At 44.4% G+C, this 19,023-nt stretch overlaps 1 long non-coding RNA gene across 1 annotated transcript in view; it reads right to left on the bottom strand.

Moving 5' to 3' along the window:
• Positions 1 to 298: 298 nt before the first annotated feature.
• Positions 299 to 19,023, bottom strand: part of LOC126365900 (uncharacterized) — a 35,539-nt gene continuing 16,814 nt past the window's right edge. Inside the window, exons 4-5 of the long non-coding RNA XR_007566270.1 lie at positions 17,006 to 17,091; positions 299 to 16,890 (exon numbers count right to left, since the gene is read on the bottom strand). This is a non-coding gene — a long non-coding RNA (uncharacterized LOC126365900). The remainder of the gene's footprint in view (positions 16,891 to 17,005; positions 17,092 to 19,023) is intronic.

Below are 19,023 nucleotides of genomic sequence, written 5' to 3'. Positions count from 1 at the left end.
AGCACTTATCTTTTCAGAATAACTGTTCCTTGGCGCCTACCAATTATTAATTTTAGAGGTTTATAAAAAGGCAAAGATTTACATAATCTTATATAAAAGAAACTGGTCAAATTAGTTGGATAGCAGGGTGAACAGAGCAATGTCAGATGGTATGTTGTGCAATTAAAATGCTCATCTCTTTGAATTTCAAATCTAAATGCCAATCATTTGCATAGTAAATTTTAACTTTCTAGTGACGACTCTGGTCAGTACGAGGGCTGCTATATATATTTCTGGCCTAATAATGAAAATACGAATATTTATCAACGAAAAGGTTTATTGTTTTTCAAAATATTCTCCATCAAGATTTATACACTTTTGCATGCGCTCAAACCAATTTTCGAAGCACTTTTTCCACTCCGATTGAGACACCTCCAAAACATGGTTTTTGAATGCTGCAACAGCATCTTCTGGCGACGAAAATCTTTTACCACGCATTTTTTTCTTGATGTGTGGGAATAAAAAGAAGTCATTGGGTGCCAAGTCAGGGCTGTACGGCGGATGACCCATCACTTCGACGTTTTGGCCGGTCAAAAAGGCACTGGTTTGAGCCGATGTGACAGCTCGCATTGTCATGGTGCACAATGATTCGTCTTCTCTTTTTCATTTTTCGAATTTCTCCGAAGACTTCAGGCAAACAAATGGTGGTGTACCACTCAGAATTGACCATCCTACGTTGCTCAAGCGGAACAGTCGCCACATGACCAGTTTTGCAGAAGAAACAGGCGACCATTTGCTTTGAAGTGCTTCTTCCACAAACAACTTTCGTTGGATTTGGCTCGTCTTTGAAGACCCACACGGTCGATTGATGTTTTGTTTCAGGCTCATACGCATAGATCCATGATTAGTCACCTGTGACGATCTTATAAACGTCTTTTGAAGCACCGCGATCGTATTTTTTCAGCATTTCTTTACACCAATCCATACGAGCTTTCTTTTGAGCGATTGTCAAATTGTGCGGGATCCAACGAGAACAAACCTTTTTTACGGCCAGGTGTTCATGCAATATCGAATGTATGCTGGTGGGAGAAATGCCTAGGCATGCCTCTATCTCACGGTATGTCACATGACGGTCTTGCATTATCAGTTCACGTACGGCATCGATGTTTTCTGGCACAACGGCTGTTTTTGGACGACCTTCACGGAATTCGTCTGAGCGAGCGTCAGCCACGATGGAATTCGTTGTACCAGTTTTTCACAGTGCTATAGGATGGTGCTTCGTCGCCATACAAAGATTTAAGTTCATCGATGCATTCTTGTCGTGATAATCCACGTCGAAAGTTGTGAAAAATGATCGCACGAAAATGTTCACGAGTTAATTCCATTTTTGTGCCAAATTTATTTCTTCAAGTCCCTGTAAAAGAAAAAAAAAATTGTCGTAAGTCAAAAAGTTCTGAGTACATTTATGCTAAAAAATGTCAAACTTTCCAATGGAAATGTCAGATTGCACCTGGCAACACTTAGTGTTGCCTAGGCCAGAAATATATATAGCAGCCCTCGTATCCAAACTGTGGCAGATAGCATGGAGCTCTTTCGGAGAGTACGTGGTGCCCATTTTAAAGGCAGTGAAGCCACTGTTTAATACTTGTCTTGTAGTTAAAGGATTTTTGATATATGTAATTTGAGAAATAAATTTGCTAAAGAGCATAAAGAGCCCCTTAAGGCTTGCCAATCAAGTTTACTGGCTTGGTATTTTCAGAGATACTGGACACTATATTCAAAACTTGAAGATGGTGTTCCTTTACTGCTTGCTGCATGCAAGGAATACTTTTGCCTTTATATACTTTTCAATATTCAGTCCGTTTGGCACATAGCTATAAAGAGTACAATTCATGTTCAATCCCTATGAAATATTTGTCAACTTACTAACTTTCACAACATCAAGCTTATTAACTCAAACACGCCATGTGTCAGTTTATGTTGGGTAACTTTCAGTCCACTGAATGGGAATTACTTGAATTTTAATGTGTGTTGTCTGCAATGTATTTATGATTTTCACTCTAAAAAACATGGATGTAATGGAAAACCACAGCAGCTACAGAATATAAATTAGAGATGTGGTCCTCACTTCTTGATGACAGGAGTTTTCTTTCTACAAGCAAAATATACTGTACTGTATTGCAGAGTATGTCCTTGAACCTTTCAAAACAAACCACTCATTCTCTGCACATACCGAAGCCATTACTAATTACATCTGTATCTGTACATTATGTCCATTAGTGATGCCGTAAGGTGCATTTCCATGAAATTCAAAATATTTCTGAAACAGTGTTTGCAGCTAGTATTGGACTACTGATATTCACAACATGCGGGTAATACTAAACTAGCATTCTGCAGCTGTGTCTGTAGAGATCAAAGTAATATTTTTCCAGGCATGCTGCCACAAATGGTCACTAAGCACTGCTATTGTTTGTTTGGTCTATGTGTAGTGGTTGAATAGTTTGGTGCAGGGATAAAGTATACAAACTTATCACTACGAGGCAGAGAAATTCCTGTGCAATGTGCACTGGGGGAAAAAGAAAAAGAAGCTGCAGAGCTTGGCACTAACACATTGGAAAGTTGTTGGTATATTAAATTCTACAGCTCCTGAACGATATCCACAAATCAAAACTAAGGACACAACTGAAGAGGTCAACAATATTATGCTTGCTTATGTTTGTTTTTATAATTGTACAGCTATCTTAGCTTCAATAGCTTTGCCAAAGTACAATTCAAAGTGGACGTACAAAGTAATTAGCAAATTCATTAAGTACAAGGGTTGGAACTTAAATAGTGGCAACTATTTATTCACAACCGATACAAAAAGAGTTAAATGTTTGTTCCCATTACTGCCCTACAAAGTAGTCACCAACATTGTGTAGAACCCGTTACCAGCGATGTGGAAGGCATAGCATACTGTTAGCAGAGCCTGTTCTGTTGATCGTGCAAATGGAGTGGTCTACTTCCTGTTTAATCTCTGTAACAGTTCCGAAGCGAATGCCATGAAGTGGTTCCTTGATCTTTGGAATCAAGTCAAAGTCATAAGTCCTTAAGTCCAGGGAGTATGGTGAATGGTACAGTACTTCCCAGTCCCATCGAACAAATAGAGCAGCCACAGCTTGCACTGTATGCACGCACGCACACATTGTCGTGCAAAATGATGGGTGGGTTGTGCAGAAAGTGTCGCCGCTTCCTTCGTAAAACTGGTCGCAGGTGATGCTCTGAAAACTAACAGTAATACTGTGCACCGACGGTCTGCTGTGGAGGAAGGTAATGCGTTAGTATAACACAATCACAGACGTACACGAGAATACCTATAACTTTCACCATATTAGAGCTCCGATGCACTTTAAACTTTTGTGGCAATTCAATGACGTAATTCGTTGGATTGGCATTTCAGTTTTGGCTCTTATGATGTGGCCCACGTCTCATTCAGTGTTGAGATACGGTTTAAGAAAGCCTCTCTTTCGGGCTCATAGCACTTCAAGTGCATCTGAGCAGCACTGTAACATCCATTTCTGCATTTCCATCAAGTCATGCAGAACTCATCATGATGCAATTTTTTGCACGCCCAGGTGTTCCTTCAGGATACGAAGCACGGTTGTATGCACTAATCCGGTTTTGTGAGTGAGCACACGAATCGTATGGCATCAATCACTGCCCACTCACACGGCAACAGCATGCACTTGTTCTTATGCTGATTTCCTGCACACCTCTAAGACCTTCATGACATCATCGTGCTGTACGACCTCTGGCACATTCAATCTTGATCCAACTCCGTTGTTCCTGTTTCCAAAACAGTGACATTTACGTTAGAACACTCACTCACAAGTGACTATTTCCCCTCGACTGTGTGCACGCCGGTGTGTCCATTTGCTCAAAAGTTGGTTGGTTGTTAATTGTTTGTTTTAAGGTGGGAGAAGGGACCAAACTACAAGGTCATTGGTCCCTTGTTCCTAATAAAAATGCCCCACAAGTGTGAGAATAAAATAGACAAAACATAAAATGGAAAGAAAGGAAAAGCCACAATAACGAAGGGGCAAAAGAAGACAAGAAAACAACAGAGATGCTAGAAACAAGACACTAAAACATGAAAGCAGATTACAATGGCTGGCCAACCACAGGATTAAAAAGGGAAAGCCAGCTACTCAGCAACACATTAAAACTTCCACCCTAAAAGCACTAGGGTGGAGGACACAGAGGGACAAAGGACATGTGCTAAAACCTACATAGAAGTATAAAACCCACTCTCACGGATAAAACTTAAAACTGAAGCTGATGTGGAGGCATTGTCACTCAACACCAAAGGCAGGGTGCTGGGGAAGTTAAATGTCTGCTGCAGAGTGGCTAAAAGTGGGTAGTCCAGCAAGAGGTGGATGACTCATTTGTGAGCCGCAGTGACACTGAGGTGGGTCCTCGCGACGGAGTAGGTAACCATGCGTTAGCCACTTACGGCCAATGCGGAGCTGGCAGAGGACAACTGGTTTCCTGTTAGAGCCTGCATGGAAGACTCCCTCCTTAATGACACGCAGTTTGTTGTGTGTGCTGTTATGCCATTCCGTCTCCCAAAGCCGGAAAACCCTGCGGTGTGCGACAAAGTAGGTCAGCTACAGAGATGTCTCTCCAGAGACAGTTTCTGCGTCGTCTTATAACACTACTGTATGCTGCTACTGCTATACCATAACCTTAAAGTTGGAGGCAGATCGTATAATGAAACTATCTTGTTAAAGCAATTATGGTATAAAGCAACAGAGCAGTGTTAACATCGGAAAGGAATTTAGTTGTGTTGACCGTGATATACCTTAACGGAGGTGGCTTATTGGAAGTGGAAGTAAGAATTACGTAAATAAACAGTAACAGACAATAATTTACCTATCCACACTGTCCAAATGACGATAAAAACGGTCACCAGCCTAATTAGGCATAAGAATGAGTAACATTCTTGTTCAAGAAACTGAAAATACGTAACTTCAATGGGCAAAAACAGCCTATACTTTGTCACATCAGAGTAAGAACAACTCTGGCACCTGCATATGTTCACATTGAGGTTGGAGATTACAGAGCAGAACAAACTATTTGCATAAATATAACAGATAATGATACACACTATTACCTTAGGAATTAGTCAAACTGAATGGTCTCAATAACATGACTATTAATATTCATTGCAGAATCATAAATTGGACACAGGGAAATGTTTGAAAAGTAATATTGAATCTGACAAAAAAAAAAAAAGTTAATGTAGTTCACAGCAAAATTATGAACTGGCCATAGGTTAAGTCTCTCTCAGCTAAATAAATTTCTATTTAGAAGGAAATATAATTGTATTTCACTAACAAACACTTTCTCACTGACCTTTGAATAAAAGAAGTTACTGTTATCATAGATGGTGGTCTATTTTATTAATCATTATTTAGCTAAGCAGAATAGACAAACTGTGGGTCCTGTTACATTATTAATAAGCACTTTCAATACACAAGAGGAACCCAATACTGTACATAACTTTACAGGAATAGCAGGAGAAACAAACTTTCAATGATTAAGTAACTTTGTGCATTTGGACTACTTTCAAGGGGGGAGAGGGGGGCTTACTCTAGACCACTGTAGTAGAGCAAAATAAATGCACTTTCATTACATTAGTGAAACAAGCACTTAGCAAGGGTGAACATGTAACTCTCCACAGTTGCAGTTCTGAACTTTTACTGCAGTGAAACACAAAATTGAGATATTTGTAAGATCCTTTCAACAAACAATATTAATTTTTGCACACACTATTGCCACATTAACTTTTATATGCTTTCAATAAAGGACACTCAGTAAGTAGTTTAGCGTGGGAGGGATCCTAAGTGGATATGTGACCGAGGATAAATCATGGTAGGCACAAGAGTTCAGTTATAATTTACCTTATATTTGAGTATATTATAACATCCAATGAGCTGATCCTTCACTGTACATTACTATAGTAGTTCTGTACCATTACAGTGATTGTGCAAAGTGGTGGCAAGTGCATGTTTGTAGGTGGATTTGCAGGTAGAATTGCTGGATTCTCATTTCTTGGTGGTGATGATAGATATCAATTCCAACATAATTCCAGCTAGTGACTGCATCCATCCGAGGCTTTGGCACATTGGAAAACAGCACAAGAAGCCCCTCAGTACCAGCACAATTCACATCCTTTTTGTGAGCTGTTGGTGGTTCAGTAGCTCATCCCCGACTGACTCCCTTCCACCTTTCCATCCACACCAACCACATTTTGCGCATGCTACAAAGTTCCGTTCCCAAGGTGAACCACACCACCTTTTACATACAAAATAACTAAAAGCCCTTAGCGAGGATCAGTCTTTACATAACAGCAAGTAGTTACTTTAAACATAATTATAGTTGTATATATTAAGTTTTGTTCCCTCCATATGAGGCAAAGAATTTTACTAATAAAGACAATACATTGCACAATATTTTATTGAGACATCAAAGTTTTTACAAAGAAACAACTATAAAATTGTGTGTTATCGATTCTAACCAACAACATTTACAGAAACTCAACAACATAATACCGACTAAACATAAAGCAGGAGATTCCGACGTGTCCTGGGGTCCACACAAACACCACAAAACTGCGGGACTGTTCCAGGACATAGATGGACTCCTGAATGGACACTACCAGAGGGTAGCGAGGGTAGCACAGGTCGATTGCTTGTAGGCTGCTCAATGAGTCAGTACACAGGAGAAATGACTCGCCAGGGCATGAGCGGATGTACTCAAGAGCAAGAGATACGGCCCGCCAGCTCTGCAGTGCAAACACTACAGCCAACTGGCAAAGAGTGCTGCTCAATATGTCCTCCATGAACATATATGAAGCCTAGGTGACCATCAGCCATTGAGCCGTCAGTTTTTTTGCTATGGTTTTAGGGCGCAAAAGTGCTACGGTCATTAGCATCTGGCCGGTGACTTACGAAAAAACGAAACTGGAAACTAGCCGCATTGGGAACAAAACTCAAAAAAATTGGAGAAACTAAAAACAGAAGGAAAGCTTTAAAAAACCACTATATAATGGGGTTGGTTGTCCCCAAAAAGTTTCAAATTACTGACATCATCTCCCTGGCACTAATAAATTCGAGAACGCGATCGGCTGAGCGTGTGTCATCTGCTAAAATGGAAGATATATCAGGCGACAGCTGTAGACGGGCGGGTAACAGAGTAAAATAGGGGCACTCAAGTAAAAGGTGTCTTACCGTCCAAAGCTGAGAGTAGTGGGGACAGAGTGGGGGAGGATCACCACTTAAAAGATGTTGATGGCTAAAAAGACAGTGCCCTAACTGGAGTCTGGTTAAAATTACCTCCTCCCGACAACGGGTTCGGGAGGAAGTCCAAGCACAGAGAAGAGCTTTCACGTCCCGCAATTTATTATTGGCAAGTGTTGACCAATGTGTGTGCCACAAAAAAGTAACAACATAAAACACTCCGTAGATTGGCGAAAGGAATCGTGCAAATAGCTGGCCGAAGAAGAGAGACTGCTGCCTTGGCCGCTATATTGGCCGCCTCATTTCCACAGATACCAACATGTCCTTGAATCCTCTGTCCTTGAATCCAGAGGAACCCCACAGAGGTGCCCCCGTCCCATGTGTGGAGCAAGTGGAGGCAGTCCTGAATTCAGTGGACCAGAGGGTGGACAGGATAGAGAGCTTGGAGACTGAGGAGAGAGCTGAGAGAATCTGAACAGATAACATACTGTATCCGCTGATGGCGACGGATGTATTGGACAGCCTGGAGAACAGTATAAAGCTCCGCAGTATAAACCAAACACTGGTCGGGAAGCCGAAATCGATTTGGGGTGTCGCCAACAATATAGGCACTCCCAATACCTAACGATGTTTGAGTCATCAGTGTGAATAAATGTGGGATCCTTCATTTGTGCACAGAGCAGCAAATGCCTGACGATAAACAAGTGAAGGTGTACCATCCTTGGGAAACTGACAAAGGTCACGGAGCAGGCAGGTCCAGGGATGGAGCCAAGGTGGTGCTGTACCCCAAGTTGTCAAGAAAGTTTTAGGAAAGCGGAAGGATAAAGAATGGAGCAATTGACGGAAGCGAACTCCCAGTGATAGTAGGGAGGAAGGGCGGCCTGCATATCCTAAATCCAAGGAGGTGTCGAAAAAAATGTCATGGGCCGGATTTGCAGGCATGGAAGACATATGGCCAGCATAACAACTCAGAAGGCCAGTTCGCCGATTGGACAGCGGAGGTTCAGCAGTCTCAGCATAAAGGCTTTCCACAGGGCTGGTGTATAAAGCTCCAGACACTAAACGTAATCCACGGTGGTGGACAAGAGTCGAGACGACGAAGAATAGACGGCCGAGCAGAGGAGTAAACTATGCTTCCATAGTCCAATTTCGATCGCACTAAGGCACGATAAGAGGCGGAGGAGGACCACTCTGTCCGCTCCCCAGGAGGTACCATTCAGGACACGGAGGGTGTTGAGGGATTGCAGACAGCGAGCCGAAAGGTAGGAAATGTGGGAGGACCAGCACAGTTTTCTGTTAAACAAGACCCAAGAATTTAGCGACACCCGAAAACGGAAGGTTGACAGGACCTAGATATAAGGAAGGTGGAAGAAACTCCCTACAATGCCAAAAATTAACACAAACAGTCTTACTGGGAGAAAAGCGGAAGCTGGTTTCAATGCTCCAAGATTGGAGGCGATCGAGACATCCTTTAAGACGTTCAAGAAGGCTGGTCCGTTGAGAGCTGTAGTAGATCGCAAAATCGTCCACAAAGAGCGAGCCCGAGACATCAGGAAGGAGACAATCTGTAATGGGATTTATGGCAATGGCAAACAGTACAACACCTAGCACAGAGCCCTGGGGTACCCCGCTTTCTTGGGAGAAAGTACGGGAGAGAGTGTTCACCTGCACTCTAAATGTACGCTCTGCCATAAATTCATGAAGAAAAAGGGGCAGCCGACCTCTAAAGCCCCAAGAGAACAGTGTGCGGAGGATGCCTGTCCTCCAAGTATCATATGCTCTCTCCAGATCAAAAAATATTGCTACCGTTTGGTGTTTCCAGAGAAAATTGTTCATCATACAAGTGGAGAGGGCAACAAGATGGTCAACTGCAGAAAGATGCTTTTGGAAACCACATAGGGCAGGTGCTAGACTGCAGGACTCCAGCCACCAAGCTAAACGGCAATTCACCATACACTCCAAAACCTTACACTACTCATGAGAGAAATGGGGCGATAGCTAGAGGGGAGATGTTTGTCCTTTCCAGGTTTCTGAACAGGAATGACGATAGCTTCCCACCACCAGCTGGGAAAAGTACTGTTGGTCCAAATTCAATTATAAAGGCGAAGGAGGTAATGCACACTATGGTATGGTAAATGCAGCAACATTTGGATGTAGATACCATCCAGTCCTGGGGCAGAATAGCGAGAAGAAGAGAGTGCATGTTGGAGTTCCCGCATGGAGAAAACAGTGTTGTAGCTTTGAGAGGAGAAGGCAAGAGGTTGCATTTCCGCAGCGCGTTTCTTCGGGAGAAACACTGGCGGGTAATTTGAAGAGCTCGAAATCTCAGCGAAGTGTTGACCCAATGAGTTAGAAATTGCGACGGGTTCCACTAATGTGTCATGCACGACAGTGAGCCCAGAGACCAGGGAGAAACTAGGCACGCCAGATAACCGTCGAATCCGACTCCAAACTTCTGAGGAGGGAGTGAAGCTGTTAAATGAGCTAGTGAAGAAGTCCCAGCTTGCTTTCTTGCTAATCACAGATGACGCAACAGCATCGCGCACGGAACTGCTTATAGCGGATACAGTTGGCCAATGTAGGAAGGTGTCTGAAAACGCGAAGAGCACGCCGCCGCTCACGGCATGCCTCGTTCCACCAAGCAACTGGGGGGTGCCGGGGCAATTCGGAGGTTGAACGTTTCGCAGCTGAAAGAAGAATTTCTGTAATATGAGTGACCTCATCGTCAATGCTAGGAAAGTGACGGTCATCGAATGTGGCTAGAGACAAAAAATGTCAAATCGGCTTTGGCAAACTTCCAGTGTCGCGGGCGCATATATGGCAGGTGTGGCTGCAATCGAAGGACACATGGAAAGTGGTCACTTGAGTGTGTATCAGCAAGGGTGAACCATTCAAAGCGCCAAGCTAGCAGAACAGTACAGACCGAAAGGTCCAAATGAGAGAAATTTGTCGTGGAGGCAGACAAAAATGTAGGGTCCCCAGTGCTGAGGCAAACAAAATCCGCTTGGTTGAAGACGTCTAGCAATAGTGAGCCACACAGACAAGGATGTGGAGATCCTCAAAGCGGGTGGTGGGCATTGAAGTTCCCAACCAGCAAATAGTGGGGGTGGAAGCTGACCATGAAGATGAAGGAGATCAGCTTGTGCCATTGGTGTGGACGATGGAATGTATACAGTACGAAGAGAGAAGGTGTATCCAGAAAGGGAAAGATGGACAACAGCAGCTTGGAAGGAAGTGTTTAAGGGGATTGGGTGATAATGGAGAAGAATCACGAGTCCTCCATGTGCTGGAGTACCTTCAACAGAGGGGAGATCAAATTGGACTGACTAAAAATCGGGGAAAACGAAGCAGTTGTGGGGACGCAGCTTTGATTCCTGAAGACAGAAGATGACTGGTGAGTAGGATCGTAAGAGGATCGACAATTCATCCTGATTGGCTTGAAGTTGGTGGATATTCCAATGGATGATGGACATAGGGTGGACAGAAAATGGAAGAATGTGACCAAGATTGCCCTCAACTCAACGACAGCTCAGAGCTTGCGACTGACAGCGTGGAACGGCAGTCAGCTGAAGGCAGAAGATCCTTGATCCATAGGTTGTTCAGAAGCAGCTCCTGCCACCAGCGATTGGCAGGCTGATCAGCCGCCAGCAGTACACCTCGGTGACACTGAAGACTGCTACCTCCAGGTGGTGCTGCAGATGAGACACGCCGTGGTGGAGGAGGAGAGGAACTCTGTTTCTTATTAGCCTTCTTGGAAAAAGGATGTTTAGATGAAGGAGGAACTGATGGTTGTGAATTTGGGGTATGCAGAAATCTTCACGTGTAGGCTCTTTTTTGGAAGTCCGGGTGTCTGACTTTTGGGCTTGAGATTTAGCAGAACCCGATGAAGGGTTAGCCTTGCTTTAGAGTGAGCAGGCGAAAGTGGGGAGGTTGAACGGGTGATCTTTGCACTGGCCGGGAGAGCCGTCAGTGTAAACCACTTCAGAGCCCCCGAAAATGTCAAGAATCGAGATGAAGTGACAGCGGAGAGTGGCGGGGTTAACAGAGTCCTTAGGGCCATGCAAAAGGTCCAGATGAAGTTGCAGCTAAGGTGTACACCATGGAGGCGTAGATAAATGGACCACAAGTATAGGTGGTAAAGGAAATGACTCCAGTTCAGAGAGTAGGTACCACACGCGAGCCGCAATCGTTAGCCCCGATCTCTGCCGCCGATGCGGCAGATGAGACTGCCATGGGCAGGAAAAAGACAGTAATTCGGATGCTGAGTGGAACTATGAATGTGTGATGCATAACTGGAAAGCAGTTGTGTACGTCTGATCTGCAGTTGAGAGACACCAGCCTCCAATAGTAAGCCGGTCACCGGGTCGAGTAAATGCAATGCTGAAGGTGCTGCCAAACCATAAACCACACTTCCATAGTCAATTTGGCATTGGACAAGGGTTCTGTAGAGCTGCTGCAGCGTACAGCGACCTGAACCCCAATTGGTTCACTCAGGCAACGGAGGGTATTGATGTGCTGCCAGCACTTTGCTTAAGCTGATGAAGATGAGGGAGATGAGGGAGCCAAATCCATTGAGCATCTAAAACCAGTCCTAAGAATCGATATGTCTCCACTAGAGTATCATCGTGAAGGTAAAGTGTGGGTTCTGGATGAACAGTACGACACTGGCAGAAGTGCATGACATTACTTTGCAGCTGAAAACTGGATGGCTCCCTGGAGGCACAGCTCAGCAACACCAGTACTGTAGCAGCAGTAAGAAATGCAGTAGTAGTCTGCATACAGAGAAGGTGAGAAATAGGGCCTGACAGCTGCTGCTAGACCGTTAATGGCCACTAAAAATACAGAGACCCTCAATACAGAGCCCTGAGAGACTCCATTCTCCTGGATAAGGATGGAAATATGAGAGTCACCAACTTGGAAACAGAAAGTACGGAGTGACAGGAAGCTTTGAATAAACTTGCCATTTATGGTAACACCGGGGACAGCTGTTGGGGCCTGGTACCAGAAAAGATGTTTGTTCTTTGCCTAGACTTGGAAAGGTGCCGTGTGGCACCCAATGGTGGAGATTTATCTCTCCCAACACTTTTGTTGTTTGGTAAGGTAGTGAACATGGTCACAGAGCCATTTAAAGGGTATGATGTGCTCCTTACCTGGAGCACATCATAGCCTTTAAATGGCTCTGTGACCTTTCCAGGTAAGGGTGCCACTTATAACGCTGCAGAGCTCGCTGATGCTCCTTAATTGCTTCAGTGATTCCAGTGACCACCAATGGACTGCCTTACAGCTCTGGCACCCTAAAGAGTGAGGGATCGCATTTTCTGCTGCAGAAACAATGTGCTAGTCACCTACTCAACTACCACATTGATGTTACCGTGCAGAGGTGAAAGTTTCCCAGTCCGCCTTGTTCAAAGCCCATCGGGGCAGCTGTCCGTGTGCCTGACGCTGGGGCAGTGACAGGAAGATGGGTAAGTGGTCACTACCACACAGGTCGTCATGTGCTGTTCAGTGGATAGATGGGAGAAGTCCTGGGCTGCAAACTGATACATCTGTGGCCGAGTAACTACCATGAGCCACACTGAAATGTGTGGCAGCTCCAGTATTTATGACGCAGAGGTCGAATTGTGACAGTGAAGTTTAGACATCTCTGCTTCGGCCAGTTAGCATGGTACCAACCCACAAGGGGTTATGGGTGTTAAAATCTCCCAGAAGTAGGAAAGGTTTAAGGAGTTGAGCAATAGGTGGAGCTAATACATTCAGGGGTACTGCACCATCTGGAGGAAGATATACATTGCAGACAGTTATTTCCTGCATCGTCCTTGTTCCGACAGCCACAGCTTCAAGAGAGGTTTGAAGGGTCACATATTCACTACAGACAGAGTTTAGGACAAACGCAAACTCCACCTGACACTATTATAGTTGCTATGGTTCCCGTACTATCCCTTATAGCCGCAAAGGGCAGGGGTCAACATTGCTGGGAACCAGGTTTCCTGGAAGACAATGAAGATAGCAGATGTAAAGCTTAACAGTTGCCATAGCTCAGCCAGACTATGGAAAAAACTGCCGCAATTCCACTGGTGGATGATACCTTGAGCCTGGGAAGGCATGGGACATTCAGTGAGGCAGTTTACGCCTCAGAGTCACCTGCTGCCACTGATTTATTGACCGAGCAGTCTATATCAATTGTGTCTGAGGGTCTGGCGAGATCTAGGTCCTCAGCGGATGCCAAAATCCCCACCCCATCCTCAGCCGCAGAGCTTGTAGGTAGTGGTGGTGTGGTGCCACCACAAATTCCTTGGTCTTAGAGGGTTTTTTTGAATTTCTCTCACTGCTCCTTGGGTTTCCCTGGCTGGGAGGACTTCACTGGCTCAGTCTCTGGGACTGAGGATGAGTGTGAAGACTCAAGACCAGCTGCTTTTTGACTCTTCCGCCACCGGGGGGGGGGGGGGGGGGGGGTGTTGTCTTTCCCACTAGAAGAAACCTGGGAAGGGAGTGACCCAAGGGACCACTTTCTAGCGAGAGAAGCCGAAGAAGACACACACTTCTGTCTTAGAAGTAGGAGGTGCACGAACAACGGAGGGAAATGTCCACCACCATCAAGGGGGCAGGTGTAGTCTTCCAGCTCTGCTGAGAGGTGACATGGGTTGGCGGAGCTGATGGTGCCAGAACTGTTGTAGCAGCGGCGTAAGATGGTGTCATATGCACAGGATGCAGGTGTTCAAATTTTCACTTAGCCTCAGTGTAGGTCAGTCTGTCCAGGGTCTTGTACGTATGGATTCTCCTTTCTGGAGAATCTTGCAGTCAGGAGAGCAAGGCGAATGGTGTTCTCCGCGGTTGACAGATGGGAGGAGGGGCACATGGAGTATTGGGATGTGAAGGGCGTCTGCAATCTCTGAATGTGACGCTGGAAGTACAGTCAGAAGACATAAGGTCGAAGCTCAAGCACTTTAAGCACCGCATTGGGGTAGGGATATAGGGCTTCACATCACAGTGGCAGACCATCACCTTGACCTCCTTGGGCAATGTATCACACTCAAAGGCCAAGATGAAGGCACCAGTGGCAACCTTATTATCCTTTGGACCCCGGTGTACACACCGGAAAAAATGTGCACCTCGCTGCTCTAAATTGGAGTGCAGTTCATCGTCTGACTGCAAAAGAAGGTCTCTGAAATATGATACCCTGGACCATATTTAAGCTCTTATGGAGTGTGATGGTTCTAGAAACATCCCCAGCTTTTCACAAGCGAGTAACTCCAATGACTGGGCAGAGGATGCTGTTTTGATCCAGACTGACCCAGATCTCATTTTGAACAAGGTCTCCATCTCCCAAACATGTCCTCTAAACGCTCAACAAAAAATTGGCTTCATCGTCGTGAAAGATTCCCATCATCAGCTCTCTAACACACAAGGCACCAAGTCGAATAAGATCTGCTGCCATCCTTAGCCTGACGTTCCTCCAATGGTGTGGCCAGGGAGGGGAACGATTTGGGTTCTTACCTCTGTGCGTTGAATTGAGCTCTTGATTGCTTTGAAACAGCTGGTGTTTCACCAACAGCAAGAGATGGACTCTGCTTCATCGCGTGTAATCTGCCCTGATGCCACCCACTCCTACCAGGGGCCCTCCCCATGGGCACCACCCAACCGCAGCAAAGGCCACCTGGCTGGATGGCCATTGCTGGGAGTCCCGATGCCCCAAGGCGATGGGCATCTACCCCTAGGCATATGTGGGGGAGTTAATGGCACAGGCATTAGCAGAGCAATCCCTGTGTGGTCAGGGGGGCTACAACCAACAGGGCACATGGTGGCCCCACCACAAAGGACTGGCTACCATGCCAGATATCAGGTGCAAAGAAGTCCATGGTCATTGTCGAACCAGAAATCGACACTGCATAGTGCACGGTGGAAAACATACCCAGAGATGGAGACTATGCAGTACTGCAATGCGATGACTAGAAAGCGGGCTAAGGATCTCAATGCACAATGGACACAATGCACCTTGTGAAGTGCCCTTCCCCAATTGGCTTGCTCTCTAGGAAGACTTTGAAGAATGGATGTCAAAGAATACAGGGGACCATGACAAAAATAATGAAATGATTTGGGTTGAGGGGGCACTCAACATCACAGTCACCAGCACCTTGATGAAAAATCAACAGGAAATCTCATGGGTGGGGACGAAGGCTGTCGCCCACATGCAGAACAGTTTATAACGTACCAAAGTATGCCGTCCTTCCCCACCAGTTTAGGGATGAGGCCTAATAGTTAGGAAAATTTCACCACCTAACACTGGTATCAGTATCTGCAAGAATGGTGGGCAGATCTCGAGTGAGACCAAGGGCTGCTCTATTATCAGTATGCAGGACACACATAGCCACAATATGCTGAACTGAAAACGGCACGCCACAAACTTCACAGAAAGTTGGATCCTCCACCCAGACGAGGAAGCTATGTGTGAAAGGGCTATGCCCAACGCGCAGTCTGGTAAGCAAAACTGCCTTCCAGCAGCGAGGCTGACACGAAGTCCGCCAAGCTTTTGTGGTTGGTTTGAGCGACTGCAGTTTGTTGTTCCACACCTGCAACCACTCCGTCTCCCACTAACACATGATGCACCTGTAAGAAAATGAGATAATGGCATGCAACGGGATGGGACATTGATGGACAGCACCATCCCAACATGCTTCCTTAGCAGCTTTATCAGCCGTGTCATTACCCCATATCCTAACGTGGCCAAGTACCCTCCAAAAGTTAACCACCTTGCCATGGCATTGGAGCCGCTGTAAGCAGTCATGGATCAGCTGAATCAGCAGGCCTACCAGATACATTTGGTGAAGCACTTGCAGTGCACTAAGAGAGTGAACAGACAAGAAAACTCTGTATGTTTGTGTCTGTGAACCCTCTCCAGTGCCATTAGAATGCCATATAACTCTGCATCATAATTTGTAAATTGTTCGGGACCATCACAAAGGCGGAAACGTGTGAAACTCAATTTTAGTCGCCTCATACAACAGGCAGGAATACCTCGGGCCTTTTCCAACCCGCCCAGACCAGAAAGGGGGGGTTGCTCAGAGGTAAGATAGGTATGTTGGACCAGCAGGGGAGGGGGGGGGGGGGGTTGTTGCCCAGAGGTAAGGTAGGTATGTCAATGTCTGCTACCAGTGACAGTAGTACATTCCACTGCATAAGACAGCAGTGTTGCTACTATTTAAGTTCCAACCCACGTATTTTTGTTAAGTAATTACAAATCCAAGTTAGCTGGCAGGCTGTAACAGTCCCTCACTCTGCATTCCTCCTCAAAAAACTGCATAAACAAACAGCTGACATAATGATTTGTGCCTTCTCAGTTTACAGAACACACGAAATACTGAGGCCAGAATACCAAATGTTTTCTCACAACCATCCTGGCCATAGACAGTTGATAGTTAAAGATTCTCTTATTTTATCCCTGGTTGTACTTCCCTGAAAAGGGCTTCATGTTTTCTTGCAATGGAAAGGCTTCATTTGCCCTGAATGCAGGTCACTGGTTCATCCCTCCAGGTAAACATTCCTGTGGCAAGTTTAGTTTTTTTCTCTGTCTTAACTCCACTTCTAAATGCATTATTAAAGACACCATCTGAAATTCTGCCTTGGCAGCCAATATCTGCACATAAGAGGTTGTAATTTGCATGAACAATAACAAGTAACACAATGCAAAATGTCTCTTAATAATTGTAATATTCACCTCCACTAACAGCAAGGCTTAACAATAAGCTTACCATCCAAAGATGCCATATGATGGGGGACAGGGAGAGTGGCTAAACAAAGTTTGTGTTGCACACCATTCATCTTGAGTCACTGGCATCTGAAACCAGTAAATTTTTGAATTTAGGTTCCACAAGAGGTACCTCAAACTGCAGCAGCAGCAGCAGCAGCAGGAGCAGGAGGAGGAGGAGGAGTAGGAGAAACAGAGGATGCTGCAAAGAAAGACAGCAAAACAACAGCATTATCACCACAAAAATGGGTGAAGTGTGGAGGGATTTTGTGTGTGTGTGTGTGTGGGGGGGGGGGGGGGGGGAGCAGGGGGGTGACACCATAACCACAGTGACCAATATGTTACAGTGCAACAGCAAGTTAGTAAACAGAATAGCAAAATATAAATATAATTATGAACTTGAGAAAACTGCTCTCATTTTGTTGCAATAGCTAGTAGTTAATGGTTGTTGCATCACCTGCTTCAAAAACTAAGGAGCCAAAAAAATGTTGCCAACATACATTTTTTTGTACAACATGCAATTTTTTATTAACTTTGTAGCTCATGTACATTGACCTATATTCTAAAAATCATTCTGGAAGAAGATAAGACTGTTGTTCTTGTCTGTGTCTGCATTAGTAAAATGCATGGCAGCTGCAATTTTTTTGTTGCCAAGAGTTGTGGGAGTAGGACATTCATGGCTGCGTAGTGCATACATATGCAGGGAGACAGCTCTATTCAGTGCTGGCAACTTTGCAAGTCATACAGATTGTCTTATGGTAGAAATGAGTCTCAAAAGTAGATCATATAGAATATACTAGCTCTGACAGCATCTTACTAATTGAGTTCAGAGGAGAAAAAACAACATAGCACAAAATTTTGTAGAGGAACTATTTTATCATATTGTAATGAAAGTGGAAAAGTCTGTGCTGCTAACAACTGGAAATGCTGAAGAGTCCACTATTCTTTAAAATATGCAGATATTTCCATATGTCCCAAGCAAGTGCATGGAAAATAACTACATTCAAACAATTCTGGCTTGTCTGGAGAGCAAGATTGGATGTTAGAAATGGGGGGGGGGATCAACCTTTTACTGACCAGTGTGCAAAGCAGCCCTACAATACATCATATGTAGTAGTGTTCTTTCCTCCGAATTGTACAACCCACTGTCATCCACTTGACCAAGACATAATGCGCCTGAAAAAATATAGGAAGTTCCTTGTACAGAAAACACTGGCTTGTATCCATTCTACAATGAGAAGGGTTATAACCTCGGATTTTATAAGTAGTACCTGTTAACATAAAGGCAGTTTTCCTTTACACGTGTAGTACATACAACACATGTCCGCTCATGTTATGAAAGTCCGTGCACCTGCCATAATGTTAACAGTGGCACAAAATTAACAATCAACTATTGTCATGTTTTGAAACCTTTCCATATATAGGACAGTGCACTGTATGTTATTGTGCTGCCACACATTTAGGCTACAAGACGTACTATCTACTCATAGTTTGTGAAATGACAACCTATATTCAATTACCATTAGTGACTCTCTAACACACTAAATGAATCATGTTTGTTAGTTTTAGAAGAGTAATAAAAGTTTCAATTTTAGCATATTTTTATTTTTTCATCACATGCCAGGTACGTACTGTGGATACTAAAGGGTGCACTCTCCGGTCACATGACTCTTCTGCATACCAGTTGGCTGATGGCAGAAGTGTATGCATCCGATGTTAGATTTGGACAATGATGCCAAATTTAAGACTTTTTGCTTCTTATATATTAACATGTAATTTTGAGTTTCTGGGTTCAATATTCTGAAGTGATCTCAAAAAGGTGCATTCTGAATTAACATTATTGCCACACCACATCAGGAAGTGTGGCATTAAGAGATCCCAAAAATGGTACCCATAACACCACATTTTCACTGATAGAAAAAAATCTAATCACTACCAAATGAAGTATTTTTGGTAGTAAGTATTCCTGATTATGACATTCAAAATCTGCAATCATTTCAAAAAAGTGTTAACAAGCTTCCA

Source organism: Schistocerca gregaria, chromosome 4 (genome assembly GCF_023897955.1).
Source record: "Schistocerca gregaria isolate iqSchGreg1 chromosome 4, iqSchGreg1.2, whole genome shotgun sequence".
Taxonomy (NCBI): domain Eukaryota; kingdom Metazoa; phylum Arthropoda; class Insecta; order Orthoptera; family Acrididae; genus Schistocerca; species Schistocerca gregaria.
Note: the sequence above shows the minus strand (reverse complement) of the source record. Positions and strands in the feature narration are given on the sequence as shown.